The sequence below is a fragment of the Dermacentor albipictus genome, chromosome 7, assembly GCF_038994185.2.
Source record: "Dermacentor albipictus isolate Rhodes 1998 colony chromosome 7, USDA_Dalb.pri_finalv2, whole genome shotgun sequence".
Taxonomy (NCBI): domain Eukaryota; kingdom Metazoa; phylum Arthropoda; class Arachnida; order Ixodida; family Ixodidae; genus Dermacentor; species Dermacentor albipictus.
The window spans coordinates 90,185,629-90,199,915 of record NC_091827.1 but is presented as its reverse complement, the minus strand read 5'-3'; the positions used below and the strand labels follow the sequence as shown (position 1 = coordinate 90,199,915).

At 49.5% G+C, this 14,287-nt stretch overlaps 1 long non-coding RNA gene across 1 annotated transcript in view; it reads right to left on the bottom strand.

Annotated features, from left to right (window-relative positions):
* LOC135916755 (uncharacterized) overlaps positions 1 to 14,287 on the bottom strand; it is a 218,629-nt gene that overhangs the window by 14,557 nt on the left and 189,785 nt on the right. The gene's annotated exons all lie outside the window — the stretch shown is intronic.

The following is a 14,287-nucleotide window of genomic DNA, read 5'->3' as shown; positions in this document are numbered from 1 at the left end:
CTGAAGTGGAGCCTTTCGGCGCAGGCAGTCGCGGCAAGGCTGCACGTAATGCTTGACTTCCTCAGGAAGCTTAGGCCATAGTAGCGCTGTCGAATTCGGGCCAACGTACGCGCGAATCTCAAATGGCCTGAAGAGGGCTCATTGTACCAGGCGGACAGAGAAAGAGAGAAAACATTTATTCGGACCATCGAGGTCGTTGCTCTTGAGGTGGAGTGGGTGGTGTCCTCATTCCAGGACTCCACTGGCCATGGCCGTTCGACGTGCTTGCAGGACTAGAGCTTCTTGTCCCGTCAAGATATCGCCAGTCAGCTGTACCTCCCACTGTTCAAATTACGTGCTAGGCGTCTTTAAGTGTTGATGTTTGCCCCCGGACCCCGACCAGATGTGAAAGAGTATAGGGCGTGTGTCTCCGCACCAGGGCCAGATATCGCGTTATGTTTGTGGTAACATTTTGCTGTATCTATGTAGGTTTGGGAATGTGTTGGTCTGAGTAAGTCCGAGAGCTACTTCCTTTTCAGTGCTGTGTTTTTGTGAGGGGGAGGATAAGTCCTGCGGTTGAGTTGCTGGATATCGAGTAGGTTGCAGCAATTGGATGGCAGGGGCATGTAGGTAGAGGGTGGGGATTGATGAGAGGGGAGGTTTTGCCCCACTCGGTTGACTAGCACTCGAGCTAAGGCGTTCGCCCTTTCGTACCTCTCCAGACCTGCTTGCCCCAGCGTCCACTTGATTCGATGGGATTCATGCAGCCTCGGGGCTAAAATTCGAGCCCCCACAAACGGTGTTCGTCCGTTGCTAAAGTTACGGCAGGCCTGTTGCGAGTGGGCAACGACATTAACTTCCCTGCCTACCCTGTCTTCTTGCTTTATTACTAGAGCCACGGCTATGGCATCAGCCACAGCTGGGGTCTGTGCCCTGACGGAGGCTTCGGGGGTCAAGTAGTTGTCACTCCCATTCCCGGCTGCTTCAGGGTATGCCGCCACGTCCACGGACGCTACGTAAGGGTCACCCTTCAATTGTCAGCGTTGTGGTAGAGGGCTCATCATGGCAGGCGGACTGAATATCACCAACCAGCATGGTTGGAATGACAAGATGTCCAGTTCTTTTTATAGAAGACATTGTTGGGGAGGCAGAACGAAGACAGTGAACATGTGAATGTCCGTAGAGGATGCGAACTTTGGCCTTCAAGATAGTCGCTAAGTTTCCCGAGGTCTAAATAATCCCTTTTTTGCCGAGCCTAGTCAGATATATTAACAGCGCAAGGGAAACGACCGTCATCATCAGTATCACTTTACACCGTTGCAAGTGCAGCGCGTGAAAGACATTCAGCGTCAGTGTGCCTTGAGCTAGACTTGTAGACGATTTCTACATCAAATTCTTGAGCACGAAGGCTCAACCTGGCAAAACGTCCTGAAGGGTCTTTTGAAATTCACTAGCCAACAAAGCGCATGATTGTCGGTAACCACTCTGAAATGACGAACGTATAAATATTGCCGAAACTTAGCTATCACACAGACTGCTAAGCATTCCTTTCAGTGGTAGAGTAGTTTGTTTCTGCATAGGTGAAAGTGCGGCTAGCGTAAGTGATAGCACGTTCAACGCCATCTTGCCACGGCATGAGGACTGCACCGAGGTCAATGTTGCTACCATCAGTATGCAGTTCAGTGTCGGCATCTGCATCAAAGTGTGCATGTAAGGGCGGTGTCTGGAGGCACCGCTGAAGCAAGGAGAAGGCCGCTATATGCTGCGGACTCCAAACAAACGAGAATTCCTCCTTCGCAAATTGTGTAAGAGGTTCTGCGATCTTGGAAAATTCTCCACAAAGCGTCTGTAGTATGAGCAGCGGCCCAAGAAGCGACGCACGTACCTTTTGTTGGCTGGTGGTGTAACTTCGGCAACATATACACTCTTTTCTTGGTCTGGCCAAACACCTTCATTACTAACAACGTGGCCGGGGACTTCAGTTCCGGATAACCAAAATCATATTTCTGAGGTTTTAATGACAGGCCTTCAGATCGAATTGCGAGGAACACAGACTGAAGTTGCTGCAAGTGCTGTTCAAACTTCCCAGAAAAAACAACGACGACGTCTAAATAGGCGAGATGATTCCCACCTAAGACCTGAAAGCACGGTGTTCATCACCCTTTGAAAGATCGCGTGGGAGATGATCATAATCCAAAGGACAGCACCCTAAATTTGTACAGGCCATCAGGAGTTACGAAAACAGTCTTTTCGCGATCTCGTTCATCAACTTCTATCTGTCAGTATCCGCTGCGTAAATCCATTGAGGAGAAGTATTGGGCATGTCGAAGAGTGTCTGGAGAGCCATATATGCGAGGAAGGGGGTATACATCTTTTTTCGTCACCCTCTTCAGTTTGCGCTAATCCACACAAAACTGAAGAGTGCCGTCCTCTTTCTTGAGAAGTACAACGAGGGACGTGCATGGGCTGGTGGATGGTTGAGTTACGTCGTCGTCTGCCGTTTGCTTCACTTGACAACGAATCGCTTCTTGCTCCTTTTGTGACTCGCAGTAGGCGTGCTTACGCACGGGACGTTCGGTCTGTTCTGTTATTCTACGGTGCTTTGCGATGGGTGTCTGTGTTACTTTTGACGTGAATGCGAAACAACCGCTGAACATGGATAAAATACTTCGTATTTAACGTAAACCGAATTATCGGCGTCAGTGTGCACGAGAGCAGGGACCGCGTAGCTGTAGACTCGAATGGAGATGTCTGCGGAAACATTTTTGGAGTCGAGGGCATGCGGCGGTGAGAGAGAATCTTTGGCGGTCGGCTTGCTTATCCGCGGAAGAGTGTGTTTCATAGATCCGTGAGCAGCGGCCTCAGCCCCGGAAATTGCGTCTCCTAGTTTCCCCGGCGTGGGCCCGCGGACCTAATGAATCTGCCCCCAGTGCCATGAGCAACGGCAAGTGTTGGCGAGGTAACGTAGAACATCAAGGAGATAGAAAACGCGATTGGCGATGGGGAAGAGATGGGGACTGTTGGCTCGCCATGTACACTACAAATGCTCGGGGAGGCTTACCATCCCGGTGTCGACGTGCGTCTGGGCGAAACCCAGGAAGGCCCACCTTGCGGTATGGGCTCTCGCGGTATATGTGACCCGCTTCACCACATTGGTAGCTGATTAGCCGATTGTCTTGAGTGTTCCAAACACTGCATTTCCGAACGTGTAGACTTGGGCTTGCGGAAGGCAGAGTGTTGGAAAAGTATCGAGGGCTAGAGAAGGCTTGTGCCGTCGGTTGCGTGGGTGTTCGAGTCGGATAGCCGACTGCTGGCGTAGGAGATATTAAGTCTTCGGCTTACGTCAAGAGAGGGGCTGCGACTGGCGGCGTGACCAGCGGTTTTACCAGATACCTATATTTTGCAAACCGCATCATTTGAAATAGTCACGTGGGATTGAGGAGTCATTGCATGAATTTGTTGCAGCTCCTCGCGTACAATACTGCGCACGAGCTATCTTAGGGTCGTCAAATCAGGGGTCGTAATGAATGATTACAGAGAGATGTGTAGTTGATTGGGCGCTTGGAGTGCGACGACTGCTGCGGCAGCTTACACTCCATCGTTCTTCTCATTTAAGGGATTCAGCTACGATACCTGGTGGCTAGCGCACTGGAGCTGCGAACAACTAATGTTTCACGCACCGCACCAATAAGCGTACTTTCTTCTGCTATGCCGGCTTCAGCGCTCCTGAACCGCCGCGACATGTCCTTAACGAACATGGCGAAACTCTCATTTGGTCTTTGATACCTGGAACTGAGAGCACGGTCTGCTTGCTCCTTCCGGTCTGAACTTCCGTAGGTATTGCGCAGCGGGCTACAACATTCTTGCCAAGTTGCTAAATTAGCTTCATGGTTTTCGAACCAGATGCGCGCCGAATCCTCGAGGGCGAAGTAAACATACTGGAGGTTCTGGTGGTCGTCCCAGTTATCGACGCTGGCAACTCGATTGTAGTGGTCCTGGCAGTCCTCAACAACCTCGAACGCGTCATCGTGAAAACCCACAGAGCAGGCGGTCTCTCCAATCTGGCTGCTCATTGAACTGGCTGTCATTGTTTTACGCTTTATTGAGAGTGAGTCAAGTTCTGGTGGTTGTCTTAGCTGTCGCCTTCTGTTGCGAAGGTTAGCGTCGAAGGTGTTGCTAGGTTGGGAGCTTCCTGTCACTCACAGTGCATGGAACAGTTTGCCCAGCATGTCCACCAGTCACACTGCCATATATATGACAAAGCTATCAAGTATGTTCAAATGGAAGCAGACTGTTCCTGCTCCGGTACCTTCGCTGAGAGTGCGTCTTCGTCGTTGTCAGCCTCAGCTTGTGCAGAAGCGGCCAACCAACTACACAACCAACTATTAGGCTGGTGGCAACAAAATATGCTTTGTCTTCGGTATCAGTGTTCCTTATGGTCGTACTCGCTTGCCAAAGTCGCCAATGGGCATGACGGCATGAGGACTCCATTCGGACGATGCCACGCTGACGACGAAGAGATGAAGACGGCTTAGTGACGATGGCGAGATGGCCATGGTGTAACAAGGACAGAATGGTGATACCGGCTTGAATACAATGGGATGGTGACATGTGCGTGGTGACGTTGTCGTGACGGCAACGGTATGGCGACAGCCGGATTACAAAACTGGAATGAAGGTAACGTCGCAACCACGACGGAGTTACGGCAACAGTACTACAACACGTGCTTATGTGTGTAAGAGTTTGAGGACGATCCCAGCACTGGCATCCAGTCGTCAGGATTGGGGGATCGATCCCATCGCTCGTAAACAGTTGTCAAGAGTGGAGACGGGCATGCATGAGATGGTAGCTGGCCCATGCCGTCGTCCAACTTATCCACGCTGAGGACGTTGTTGAAGGGAAGTACTGCTTCTCATCGAGAACGAGGAATATGGGTTTATTTACAGCATCTACATCAGGACGTTACAGTTCATCAGTCGAGCATGACAGCGAGAGAAAATACCCTGAGCAGCCGGGCAACAGCGGTTGCGCGGTCCCCCCTCGAACACTCGGTCCCCCCTCGATCCCAAGGTGAGGGAAACGGCCGACCAGGCACCGTAGACGGGTCGCCTTTTTGTGCGAGGGATTACACACACACCCTTCCGCACAGGTTCACGGTCTTCAACCGAGGTCAGAAGGTCTTCGCAGAACTCGGGTCTGACGTCAGGAATGGTGCGTGGCAAGGGGCCTCGAACTACGTTTCCTCGGGGACTCCCTTGTTCACAGCAGACCAGATCGGCGGTGAAGGGTTCAGGCACAAAACCTGCTTCGTCCAACTCATCTTGGCTCCTGCGACGGAGAGTCGAGAACGCGCGTATCTTTCTCCGCACACAGTCGACTTAGTGACGCCGTGGCTAGAGGGTTGCGGTCCAGCAAAAGTAGACGCCGCTTTCGCAACTCGCTGGCAAACTTGCACCTCAGCGGGCCGTTCTTAAAAGCGCCTTCATGGCCCGAAAATCTCGACTGTCCAGCGGTGAGAACCGCTGGGAAGGAAGAGAGCGGCTGGTGGCCAGGGGGTGACGCCTTGGCTCGCAGCGATCACTTGTGTAATAATGTCACCGACCGACAACATCCAACAAGGACAGGCGACTGCAAAACGAACCCCACAACACGGCTCCGTGCCGAGATGACGTACTTTCGATCTCACTTTAGACCCGCTAGGCTTCAAAGAAAACATAAGTGCAGAAACAAAAAATCTGAATTTCGCTATGCCAACATTTGAAGCAATTTCGTGCTGACAAATTCTGCAATCATGGAGGGAATCCTGCTGAATGAGAGGTGATCTTCTTGGCTAAACACAATTAACAATAGTAACCCTAAAATTTAGGCGGGACCCTTAAACGCAGAATTCAAATTAGCCTGATCAAACCATCCGCTTGCTATGCAACTGTCGCTTCTTATATCTGACGGAGAAGTTGTACTCTTGGAGAGTGAGGCTCTATCTTAGCAAGCGGCCATTTTTTGTGTGACATTTGATTAAGCCACGTCAGAGAACAGCGGTCCCTCTCGAAGATAAACTTCGTTGCGTACAAGTAACAAGACAACTCCTGGGCGGCCCAAACTAAACAAGCGTATTCCTTCTCTGAAGCGCTGTATGCTACCTCTCTTCCAGTTAGATTACGGATGGCATAGAAGATAGGATGCTTCTCGTTATCGTCGACGATGTGACTTAGTACCACACCCATACCTCTGTCGCTTGTGTCGCATTGCACTATGAATTCCTTCGTGTAGTTTGGCGCGCGAAGCACAGGACGAGAAACCAATGACGTTTTCAAACTTTGGAAAGCGTTCTCTTCATCGTTATCCCAGTGTGCGCTACTCGGTGCTCCCTTACGAAGGGCGTCCGTTAATGGACTTGCCATTTGCGAATAATTCGGCATGTACCATTGATAGTACCCCACAAGTGCCAAAAATGAACGAAAGTTTGTTTTCGTGCGCGGCTGATAAGATTCTCCAATCGTAGCTATTTTCAGCTCGGCCGGCCGTGTAGTGCCCTGGCCGACATGGCCAATATGAGTAACCTGTGAACAACCAAGCCTACATTTTTCCGCTTTCATCGTTAAGCCGGCTTCCCTCAACCGTGAGAACACCTGTTTGAGGTGCGATACGTGTTGTTCCCAGCTGTCCGAAAAAATTGCTACATCATCAAGATATGGCAAGGCGAACTCCTGCAAGTCTCTTAGGACAATATCCAATAATTTAGAGAAGCTACAGGGCGCGTTCTTCAGCCCGAAGCTGAGTGCGAGAGGGCGAAAAGTGCCTACAGGTGAGATGAATGCGGCATAGCGGCTGGCAGTTTCTGAAAGGGGAACTTGCTAGTACCCCCACACGAGATCTATAGTTGTAATGTATTTAGCAGCGCTAAATCTTTCAATTCGTTCCTCAATGTTCGGTATCGGGTACAGCTGATCCGAATCTGATCTGATCTGAGCGGGCTCAATAACTCCCAACTCTGACATGCGCTGTATCTCTGCATCCACATTTTTTCTCTGTGTCTTGGAGACACCCTGTAAGGCTTTGATTAGAACAGGTTCGGTTGATGTCAGCTCTAGTTCATGCGTTATTAGTTCGGTTCTACCCAGCCAATCGCTGAATCTGTCGAGATATTCTCCTAAAAACCCTCTTAGCTAATCTAGCATGTCGGGTCTAAGAGCGAGGGAGCTTACCGAATGTTTTACTACTTCTTCTAGTCCGATTTCAGAGTTGGAGGTCGCCTTATTGGCCTCGAGCTCCACCACTGGAAAAACTGGCGCCATCGTCGGCGTGACGTGCTAGGAGGGATCACGTGGACATAGCGGACGCGTCGGCTGCTTTGGGGGTGCCGAAGCGAGCGGAAAACGAGTTTAAATTCCCTCGTACGCTGCGGTCCTCATTTAGTGGCGAGATTTTCCCGCTTCAAGTGTCTCCTTTACAGCGCTGGAAAGCACTAAAATAGGTAGTGGCTGCCTTTGAAGGCGCGCAACATGGTAGGCATACTGCTCGGTGCCGCAGTGCCGGACGTACGCAACGGAGCCTGGTGTCAGCCTTATTCACACGTAGCCGCAAGACAAGAAGCTGCGTGAAGCTTGGCTCGCGAAACATAAAACCGGCAAACAGTCATTGGCTACAACTCGGGTATGCAGCAAGCACAGACACGAGGAAGATTTCTGCTGCGGCGCCGGGTCTGCGATGTTCGGAAAACGCGCGCTGAGATGCTCGCCCGAATCCGCTGCCCGACTAATTTGGTCTCTGAACTTGTCGATGCTATAGATACTGGCAAGTTCACTGGAGTGGAAAGGGAGCGGTAAGAAGCACATTAAAAAAGCATGTCATATGGTCAAGTTTGTGTTATGAATTCTGTGCACTGGATTACAAAAAAGGAGCAGCGGGAAATCGCACGCTGAAAGCACCAATAAAAAAACAGTGCGACGCAACTCGAGAAATTATATAAAAACGTCCAAGAATTTAGAAGAAAAAAAAGATTGAATCGTCATGACGGCACATCACGTTGAAGTCTCTACAATGAAATTATTTTTGAGCAGCTCTGATAGCGCCCACGCAACAATGGTTGCTTGTATACTGTCAAATGCTCATATTCTGCGGCCTAAAGCTCATGGCACGGTGGGAAAGCGCGCACACGGCGAAAGCGAAACAGTGCGCGGACAAGCATGCAGACGCGCAGTCGGTCGCTGCGAATCTGTGCGACTGCTGCATTGAGGCTTCATTCTATTACGCTACATTTATTTATTCAAACATTATAAGAACATATTTCACATAGTTTGCTCTAAGCGTTTACCCACCTTTCAAGCAAGAAAGCCGGCTCAGAAGTCTCCATCGCGGAGGCCGCGCGTAGTGGCGTTCACTAATACGTATTCGGTAAAGAGAGACTCCCAGCGCTGGCATACAGTTGTCAGGATTGGGGGATCAATCCCATCGCTCGTAATCACTTGTCAATATTGGAGTCGGGCATGCATTAGATGGTAGCTGGTCCATGGCGTCGTCCAACTTACCGATGCTGAGGACGTTGTTGAAGGGAAGGACTGCTTCTCATGGAGAACAAGGTATATGGGTTTATTTACTGTATCTACATCAGGACGTTGCAGTTTATCAGTCTAGCATGACCCTGAGTACCCTGAGCAGCCGCACAAGAGCGGTTTATAAACACTCGGTCCCCCTTCTATCCCAAGGTGAGGGAAACGGCCGATTAGGCACCGTAGACGAGTCGCCTTTTTGCGCAAGGGATTACGCACACACACACTTCCGCACAGGTTCACGGTCCTCAACCGAGGTCAGACGGTTTTCGCAGATTTCGGGGCTGACGTCAGGAACGGTGCGTGGGAAGGGGCACCGAACTACGTTCCCTCGGGGACTGCCTTGTTCACAGCAGACCAGTTGGTGGTGGCGGGTTCAGGCACGAAGCCTGCTTCGTCAAACTCATCTTGGCTCCTGCGACGGAGAGTCGAGGACGCGAGTATTTTTCTCTTCAAACAGTCGACTTAGTGACGCCGTGGCTAGAAGGTTGCGGTGGCGTGCCAGGAAACGTCGGCTCCGCTGTCGCAACTGGCTGGCAAAACTTGCACCTCAGCGAGCCGGTCTTAGCAAGGGCGATTCTCTTATAATTGTGAAACGACTACGATGGCCTGGCAAGAGCGGCATATTGACGAATAAATGACGACATGATTATTAAGGAAGCACGTTGACGGAATGATGAACATGTCAGTACTATAATGACGAGGGCATTCCTACAGTAGGCTTACGTTTCTGAATTGATGAGGTTCGTGAAACGAAAATGTGACGACGACTGCACGATGATAACGGTAGGACGACCGCTGCGTGACGAAGATGGAGTTATGACGACAGCATGACGGCGGCGGTGACAGCGAATCGTGACGATAACTGTTTAACGAATACACAGTGAGGATCTATAGAAACATTTAACGAGAATCGCGGGACGACGTCCGTAATACGAAGCTCGTGTATGACGATGGCGTGATGACGAAGGCCTAACGGGAGGTTAATGGCAAAGCTGGAAGGATGAGGATGTTAGGACCGCGTCGTCATGACGATGACGCTTTAATAACGGATGCACAATAGCAACTGTCTGACGAAGACACATTGACCACGACGGCATGACGAGGGCGGTCTATTCAGATCGAATTACGAAAGTTTGATTACGATACCATGATGAAAATGATTGTCATCGATTGAACGTCGAAGGTGGTGTGGTTACGACGCCATGAGCATAATGCTATCACGACCACAGTCAGAGAGCGATTGTGTGGCGAGGCTGAAATGATGAAAGGCGGACGAAGCTATTACAATGACGGCAACGGAACGACTGCGACAGCATCACGGCGATTGGGTGACAACAAATACAATACGACTGCATGTGACGACGGCGGCGGGAGAAGAATCAGTTCACAGAGCTGCATTGACGACGATGCAACCTCCACAATAGCATCATGCCCATGAGCACCTAACTAGTTGGCCGTGCTAATAAACAAATTAGACCACATGGCCGGCGTTAGAGCGTAACGATGACGGAACGAAAATAAGTTATGGGGTTTTACGTGCCAAAACCACTTTCTGATTATGAGGCACGCCGTAATGGAGGACTCCTTAAATTTTGACTACCTGAGGTTCTTTAACGTGCACCTAAATCTAAGTACACGGGTGTTTTCGCATTTCCCCCCATCGAAATGCGGCCGCCGTGGCCGGGATTCGATCCCGCGACCTCGTGCTCAACAGCCCAACACCATAGCCATGGAGCAACCTTGGCGGGTGATGACGGAACGATGACAGACAGATCACGAACATAGAGTGATCACTGAAATGCTCAGATGCACTAAAATATTGTCTATCCCAATTAGCAGTCTAATCCACACCGCCGTCTGCCTGTCTCTTAACATTACGCCTTAGATAAATCTCCAATATAGTTTCACGGTTCTTAGCTTCTTGTGAGGCTTCTTTCTTTTTTAATCTCGAAGTCTTTGCTCCGTATACTAGTACGATAGAATGCAATGACTGAAGATAAGTCGTAGTTGTCTATTGCGTTCGACATGTTAGTATTATACTGAACTTGAAAGCTAAGCCTAAAGCAAGATGAATGGATGACTGAAGGAAACTGCTATAGGTGGTCGCGCCAGGCGCGTTAATGACGTTCCGATCATTATAAGGCGTGATCGCTCTTTAGCGCCTTATCCTTTCACACATCGAACCTATGTGAACAGTGATCAACTGAACTCCGGCGGCGGCTGCATCTGGCGCCGCTGCAAGGGCCCTACCTTGAGAGTGGTCTGGGCTGGCGACAGAGCGCGCAGACTTCTGATAGCCTCGTGTGCGATGTGTTCACGCCATTAAGTTGGCGTTAAAGAGGGAGGTGCGGGCGCCAATCTTGCAAGCGAACTGCGAGGGGGGCTTATTGCGGCGAGTGCTGACAGCTTCGTACGCTCTGTGTTCTCGCCGCGTAGCTTGCGTTAAAGCGAGAGGCAGCACGAATTCGAATTCATCGGGTGCTTTGGATGCCGTCTTGAAAGCGATCGTCTTATGGCACGCATGGATAGCTTTTTTTCGTTCGGTAAGCATACAAGTCCTTACGCATTTAAATGTAACAAGTGCATAGCAGGACACCGTCACCAGTGCTGTGCCACGCACCGTATAAGTGTACAATTTCGTTGCGGTGTAGAGATTGCGAAGGCACGCTAGAACGAATTTCGTCTCATTTATGGACGCTGAAGGCTCCAAAATATTTACGGCATGGTATTTGCCAAAAACTGCGAACTGAAGAAAAAACATATTTACAGATATGCTTCTTGCTGAGTGAACAGTATGTTAAATGTAGGTTTACTAAATGTCCCAGGTAAATAAAGCGTTATTCTAACGCATCCCTCTTCCCGTCTAACTGGCGCGCACGAGGTGTAGGCCATGTGCCCATTGCCATATATTTGAAATTTTTTTGTTTTCTTGTGCAGTCCATGAAGTCTATTAAAAAACACCATCCGTCCAGTCACTCCACCTGATTAAACCTACCACTTTCGCTGCGCACCCTTCATGTAATCCCGTGATTCTGCACAGGTTTGACGTAGCATGAATAAATAATTTTAGAATCGTTTTCAGCTTGGAAGATTCCGTCACACAAAGCATAGCGATCCAACCCGAATGTAACCACTTCCGACTGCAGCCGTGCGTGTTACTGGGATTCCGCACCAAGCACTCACGAACGACGGCATGCGGGCGAATCCACTGAAGAAGCAAACCTATAAACATGACAATATTTTGTAACCGTATTCAATTCTTGTGGCTGCACTTAGAAAACCCTGCTTGGTTACTCGAATGCTTATCGGGCTCTTCATGATCAGATAAATTGGAATATCAGCCTCGGCACAAATTTGATCGAGACCTGCTTATGTACACATTGTGAGTGGCGATACGGCAAGTAAACATTTAAATACTGTTGATGGTCGGGACCTAAGAGTGATCTAAGCACGTGCGTTCCCAGACACACACACGCACGCGTACACACACATTGCGATTAACATTCTTCGCCTAGTTCAGCCGTTTTGAATCTATCTATCTATCTATCTATCTATCTATCTATCTATCTATCTATCTATCTATCTATCTATCTATCTATCTATCTATCTATCTATCTATCTATCTATCTATCTATCTATCTATCTATCTATCTATCTGTCTGTCTGTCTGTCTGTCTGTCTCTGTCTGTCTGTCTGTCTATTCATCTATCCTCACGCACCTACCCTGAAGCCCAAGTTGTCTACCACCTTGCAGCATTAGTTATGTCCACGAGGTCGTGAGGCTGTCGTGGTCGCTCCATCTTCATCATTCCTGCTTCGTATCCTCTCTCTCGTCGTCGTGTTGTCGTCACACCTTCTACGACGACCTAGTGACTCAAGTTTTGCAATAGCTTTGGCCACTAGCATGTGGTAGCTTTCCTGATGCCATCGTGGTCGCGCATTGTCACCATTACAGCTTTTTCACCCGACTCTCCTTGTGTAGTTGGAACGCGATCGTGTTCGTATGTTCGTTGTCATCCCATTGCCTGCAAATCTTTGTCATTTCATCGTCATCTTTGCATCGCCATCATACAGTCATCATCCTATGTTCGTTGTTGTGTTGTTGCCATAACCAATGCCTCCTTTACTAGATGCCATCCGCGTTGCTCGCTTTCCCATTGCGGCGGCGGTTCCCTTAGTTGAAGTTAGTTCAGCAGAAATTCCGTGGGGCGGCGCTCGTTGCCTTTTCAACTTCCGGCGGATGTGGCAGCGGCGGCTGAATGCTCCGCCGGTGCTTTATATCCGCGGGCGTCTGTTAGCGAGCGTTATCGCGGGCCTCCGAGATGGCAATAGACGCCATGGTAATCTCAGAGGCCGCAGCACGTGATCTAGGTTGCAGACGTCCGCCACAAGCGGCGCTAGTTGCCTTTTCGCGGAGGAGAGAAAAGGGAGAGGGCCAGGAACCGAGTTTACGGACAACGCGGGTGGTATCTAGTAAAGGAGGCATTTCCATAACATGGTCCTGGTCGTTCCATCTTCGTCATGCTAGCGTGATCATGCGGCTCTCGTCACGCCATCGTCATCACACGATCGTCGCCATACAATAGTTGCCATGCTTTCCTCGTGAAATTCTGATTTTACCATCTCCATTACTTCACAAATTTAATTTCATTGTCGACAAGCCGTCGTGATCATAACGCCTTCGTCGTATTCTCGACGTCATTCTAGCGTATTCAAACTTTCATCAGTCAATCGCTATTATGCCGCCGTTGTTATGCCGACGTCTTTCTACATCATCGTCATGCAATGGTCTTCATGACTGTCATCGTCACGCTGTCATTTTAATCGTCGTCATCACTGGAGAAACGTCATTCTCTTGTGTTCATGCCGTAATCGTCACAAGGCCTTCGTCGTTGCATCATCGTCATTCTTGTCATTTTGCTAGGCACGAGGTCGGGGGATGGAATCCCGGCCATGGTGGCTGCATTTCTATACGGGCGAAATGCGAAAACACCGGTGTACTTAGATTAAGGTGCACGTCAAAGAAACCCAGGTGGTCACAATTTCCTGAGTTCCCTGCTACGGGTACTTCACAACGTTGGTACTTCAGCGTGGTTTTCGAACAGAAAACCCCATATATATATGGAAGTTGAATTCTTAATATCCATGCGTAATCGTGCTACGGTCATTCAGTTGTGGCTGTGCCTTGGTTGTAATGCTGTCGTCATCATTGCGTAGTCGTAAGGCAGTTGCTGTCAAGCGTTCGTCCTCATGCCGTTGCCACCGTGGCCTCGCCATCATAGGCATTGTAGCTTCGTCAGCTGGTTGTCCTCATGCTGTCGTCGCCATCACGTTAACCTCATGTCGTCGTTGTCTTGTCGCCGTTAATAGTCATCACTTCGATATGGTTATGTCATTGTCATCGTGCTGCCATCATCATGCCACTCTCTCTCTTGCCATCAACGTTATTTCTTTTTCGTTATTCATAGTTGTGACTGCGTCAACATCATGCCGTAATGCTCACGTGCAACATTTTGGCAAGCCATTTCCATACAAATGTAAGCCGCTACGGGTGACAGTGTGTGTCACATATAGACGAAGCAATGGCAGCTTCAGAATGACCACCACTGATTTTGTATAAACAAGACTTCCTTGATACGGGCTGCTGTTAAATTGGTTGAATGTTAATCGCATTACTGTCGACGGCGATCGTGAAATGAGTTCTGCCTTAATTTTTAGCCTCACAAATGTATGTTCTTTATTTCCAGGTTCTTCTT